Source organism: Silene latifolia, chromosome 1, assembly GCF_048544455.1.
Source record: "Silene latifolia isolate original U9 population chromosome 1, ASM4854445v1, whole genome shotgun sequence".
NCBI classification, from domain to species: Eukaryota; Viridiplantae; Streptophyta; class Magnoliopsida; order Caryophyllales; family Caryophyllaceae; genus Silene; species Silene latifolia.
In genome coordinates, this window is record NC_133526.1 from 84,129,612 (window position 1) to 84,135,611 (window position 6,000).

Here is a 6,000-nt window from a genome sequence, read left to right on the forward strand (position 1 = left end):
GGAAGTCTTCTTACGCTTCCTAGAAGCGAAAGGAGAGAAGTCAAGGAGGTAAGAAGGTGGAGATGGTGGTAGTCTACCCGTCACCTAGTCAACGGTGAAAGACGAGGTAAAGAGGGTGAAGGTAAAGTCACAGACGGGGAAGTGCCTATCTTCTACGTCCTATGGTCAGCAGCTAGCCAGTTCATTGAAAACATGACTGAAATGTCAATGACATTATCCTTATCCATATATTTAAGACCACGGGGAAATTCAGGGAAAAGGCGGCAGGCAATGCGAGTCACTAGCCCGACAGTGTTAAAATGCTGAGCTGTCAAGTAGGCAATGTTAAAAACAAATGGGGTACCGCTGTCAATGTTTAGGTACCCGTCTAAAATGGACAGCTCAGTATTATTAACATTGTTAGGCTCATGACGACCAAAAATAGTTTCTCCAAGCAGACGGAGAAAGTAACAGGCAGGGGGTAAGTGGACGTGGGCACCACGACGCTGACCGTATGGGATGTGTGAAAGTGTAGTCCAAACCTGAGGCATGAGCTTCCTAGGATGCTCAATGCAACCATCACTAACTAGACCTAACCGCTCCCCAAACTCAGCTAAAGTCCAGGAAAAGGTAGTGTTAAACAGTCGAAAAGTGATGCAAGTACTCCCATGGTTAGTCGCATAGGCCGCTGGGTGAAACTCAAAAGAGCTGAAAAACTCTAAGGTCAGTCCCCGATAGACGAGCTCTTTCAAATTGGCCAATCCCGACATTTCCCTCTCATTGAGCAGGTCAACAACGGGCGCTAAAATTCCTAGAGTATTTAGGGAAGGTAGACAAAAAAAACGGGTCGAAGTCATGTGACATTCCATCAAATTTAAAAAGCGAGTACGGTGGGACGGGGACAAAAATCGTACCTCCGGAAACTCAAGTAGAGATTCCGTAGAAGTGTCTGCAACGTTCCTTGCAGGGGTCCGTAACGCAGCAGCACGGAAACCCGTGCCCGTCCCGGACCGTGAACCAGCAGCAGCTGTAACAGTGGTAACCGTGGCAGCAGTAGTAACAGCAGGAGCAGCAGTAGTAGTGATGGGTGTCGACACAACAGGGGTCGACACCGTAGTGGTAACAGCGACCGAGGTCGCAGTAGGGACCACGGCCATAGAAGGGGTCGATGAAGCAGCAGCAGCCGACGACATTGGCTTTTCGACTCCGTTTTCTTTACTGTTATCCATAGCTACAACAAAAAGCACGTTCCAATTAAAAATCAATCAGCAAAATTAAATTTCCCCAAATCAAATTTCAAAACCCTAATTTGTATAAAACTAAAGGAAAATTGCAATTATAAACAATAAAGGAAGAGAAAGAAACTTACTTAGATGATTACCCAACAATATAATCAATTAAAAACAAAGAAAACTCTATTTAATCGAATTAAGTCGATTATTTCAAAACCCTAACTCGAAAATTCCCCAAATTAATTGAGAATTTGATGATGCAATTAAGGGTAAATGGTTAAATTGAAGCTTAGAAATATATTTGGGCAATTTGTTTGGTAAATTAGGGGAAGAAAGTGGGAAATTAGGTTGAGGGATTAAGGGTGCCGAAGGAATTGGAAGAACATAAAACAAGTAAATGAACATAAGGTAAGAGAAAAAGAAACTCCCTCGTGTGATATAAGCCTGAACTGCTTAATTGAGTGTTTTGAAACTGCTCTATCGAGAATATTCCTCCTCCATTTGCTCGATCAAGTGATTTTTCTACTTGATCGAGAACCCCTAAAAATTGCTTGCTCGATCGAGTGTTTGAAATAACTCGATCTAGTACTTTCAATTGGGCATTTGCTCGATCGAGCACATAAAGTGGTCGATCGAGGGCTTTCTTCTTGGCACGCTTCCCAATGACCAGTATTGTAACACCCCCATACTCCAAGTGCCTTACCAGGACCACCCAGGTATGAAGACATTACCATCTCGGTTACCCGAGGCAATGATAATCAAATAACAATGAAGAAACAACGTTTAATTATAAATACTTAGCGAAGAGTTACAATTCTCAAAACCAAACCAAAAGTACGATACATGTTCTCAAACTGACTGTTCTAACTGAAATGTAAACAACTAATAAGCTACAGCGGAAGACTCCTATCATTATGTCGTGGCAATCCCAGCTATCCCAGTACTCATCTCAATACCTGCTCAATATCTGCTCACCATCCCCGAATGGATCACCGCAGGTTTACAAAACAACAACGGGGTCAGTACTAATCACACAATTCAATATATACTAACAGTAAGATAAACAAAAAGCTTAACTGTCACACACACACAATCACGCCAAATCCAATCATCTCAATCACTGACTGTCCACTGGACTAGCCCTGCCAGTGGGGGACCGCAGCCGTACCCACCAAATCCCCGTTCCACATAGTAAGCGATAACCCTGTCCATTAATGTGCACATCCCTTCTGTGGCGGGTTCCACAGAAGGCGAAATTAGGGCGTGAAGCCACTCCCGCAAGTGACCCCACTCAGCCGAGGCCACGCCTCGCGAACCATAGACAACGATCACAACCACAATCACAATACAATTACTATATCAAACAACCAAACACAACGCATCAACCAATATCCCATTATGGGACTAATACTGAGTAGGAAATCCTACCTGGTAAGCATACAATCAGACGGTCTCTACTGCTGAATCAAAAAGCTTCCTCTATGAACCCTCCTCCTATCATACAACACATAAAGGCTACCAAATCACATACTACACATAAAACCCCCAAATCTCTAAATTAGGGTTTAACCAAATCAAAGGAAAGACAATAAAAAGGGTACATAGATCTTACCCTCGACGCACGGAACTCAACGGTATAATCAATGCTAAGAACTGACCTTCCAAACTCCGGGTATTGCTAATAATGCGATTAGGATGAAGAACTTGCTTGCTTTCTCTCTTAAACAGTAATTTAGGTTTTGTAAAAGTGATTTAGAATAATGACGATAAAGCTTATATACCTTAATCGCATAATTAACAAAACCCGAGAAAACTCCCCGTAAAACCGGCTACTCGATCGAGTACCCGAGGTACTCGATCGAGTACCCCCTTACTCGATCGAGTATCCCAGCTACTCGATCGAGTACCCAACAGGTCAGAAACTTTTCTAAAACGCAACTTACCCTTACTCGACAGAGTAAGGTTTACTCGATAGAGTACACCAAGACTTATAAATACGGAGTATTACAGTCTTCCCTCCTTAAAAGGAACTTCGTCCCCGAAGTTCAAACCACTACTAAACAAAGGTACTCCCATAACATTCCCGACTCAACAACCATAAAAAATTCAACATAAAACATGTTACTAACCCAACTCATCCCGACAAACATCCCGACACAACATATAAAAGGGGTATAAAACTCTTAAAAAACTGTTCGCGATCATCTCCTATCCCCCTAAAAGAAACAAGGTTACGTCCCCGTAACCATACATACCTGATCAAAAAGGAAACGGTAATGCTCTTTCATAGCCTCCTCTGGCTCCCATGTAGCTTCCTCGGTCTCGTGGTTAGACCAAAGGATCTTGAGCAGAACTGTCTCACCACTCCTAGTCTTTCTAACCTTTCCGTCTAGAATCTGTTTAGGCACCTCAAGATATGATAAGGACTCATCTAGCTCTAAGTTCTCGGCCTCTAACACATGTGACGGGTCACTCACATACTTCCGCAGCTGCGATACATGAAACACATTATGCACTCTTTCTAATGCAAATTTGGTAAAGCCAGACGATATGCAACTTCCCCAACCCGCTCTAAGATCTCATACGGCCCTATAAACTTCTGACTTAGCTTGCCTTTCTTCCCAAATCTGATAACCCCACGCATAGGAGACACTTTCAGAAGAACCTTATCCCCAACCTGAAACTCTATATCCCGGCGATGTAGATCTGCATAACTCTTTTGTCGATCTTGAGCTGCTCTCATCCGTTCCCCGATCATCTTAATGCTCCACCATCTCATGCACCATCTCTCGGTCCTAAAACCACTTTGTCTCAAAGACTATCGTCCCAACAGATTGGACTCCTACATCTTCTCCCATACAAAGCCTCAAACGGTGCCATACCAATACTAGTGTGATAGCTGTTATTGTAAGAAAATTCTATCAAGTCCAACCTCTGCTCCCAGCTACCACCAAAATCCATCACACAAGCTCGCAACATATCCTCAAGAGTCTTGATTGTTCTCTCAGTCTGCCCGTCCATCGCAGGATGAAATGTTGTACTCATCTTCAAAGTTGTTCCCAACGATTCATGCAACTCCTTCCAAAACCTCGATATAAACCTCGCATCTCTGTCAGACACTATGTCCTTAGGGACTCCATGTAACTTAAGCACGTTCTTTCGATAGGCCATAGCCAATTGTGCCTTAGTCCATGTATCTTTCATTGGAACAAAGTGAGTTGACTTGGTCAGTCGATCCACTATTACCCAATCATGTTGTTACCTTGTTGACTCTTTGGCAAACCCACAATGAAATCCATGGAGATGGATTCCCACTTCCACTCAGGTACCTCTAAAGACTGAATCTTACCTTGTGGTCATCGCTGTTCCCCTTTAACTCTCTGGCATGTCAAACAACGGGACACAAACTCAGCTGTCTCTCTTTCTTCATCCCAGGCCACCAAAACGTTTTCTTCAAATCCTTGTATAGCTTGTCACCACCCGGATGTACTGAATATGGTGTGCAATGTGCCTCTGTCATGATAGTCTTTTTCAACTCCTCATCATTAGGAACACACCACCTATCATCAAACCTCAAACTACCGTCTGTATGAATAGAAAACCGAGACACTGTCCCTTTCTCTACTCCAGCTCTCCACTCCACTATCTTACGGTCCAACGCCTGCTTACCTCGAATATCATCATAAAACTCAAGTTGTACTGTCATATCACCCATGGGATCTCCTTTCTGCATCATATGTATCCCAAAGCTCGCTACCTCATCTCTCAGCCTCATCAAAGATAGAGCTGTACACAGGGAATGTACACTCTTCCTACTCAAAGCATCAGCTATAACATTGGCCTTCCCTTCATGGTAGATGATTTCCATGTCATAATCGCCAATCAGCTCCATCCACCTCCTCTGTCTCATGTTCAACTCCTTCTGAGTGAAGATGTACTTGAGACTCTTGTGATCAGAAAATACCTTAAAGATTGCTCCATAAAGGTAATGTCTCCAAATCTTGAGAGCAAACATCACAAATTTCAACTCCGGATCATGAGTAGGGTAGTTCTCCTCATAAGGCTTCAATTGCCTAGAAGCATAGGCAATCACTTTACCATTCTGCATCAACACACATCCCAACCCATTCTTCGAGGCATCTGTATAAACCTCAAAGTTCTCGGTCCCTTCAGGCAATGCCAAGACAGGAGCTGTGGTCAAACGCTCCTTTAATGTTTGGAACGCCGTCTCACAACTCTCATCCCAACGAAACCTGTTCTCTTTCCTCATCAACGCTGTCATAGGTCTAGCTATCTTGGAGAAATCCTTCACGAACCGTCTGTAGTATCCAGCTAAACCCAAGAAACTCCAAACCTCGACAACATTCTTTGGTGCTTCCCACTTTGTCACTGCTTCTATCTTCGCCGGATCCACCGCTACCCCATCTTTAGAGATCACATGCCCCAGAAAAGCAACTTTCTCTAACCAGAACTCACACTTGGATAGCTTAGCATACAACTCATGATCCCTCAAAGTTTGCAACACGATCCTCAGATGCTCCTCATGCTCCTCCTTAGTCTTAGAGTAGACTAAGATGTCATCGATAAATACCACTACAAACTGGTCTAAGAACTGTCTGAAGATTCTATTCATCAAATCCATAAACACTGCCGGTGCATTAGACAACCCAAACGGCATCACCACATACTCATAATGGCCATACCTCGACGTGAAAGTCGTCTTTTGGTATGTCCACTTCTCTAATCTTCACCGATGGTACCCGACCTCAAATCAATCTTGGAAAAGACT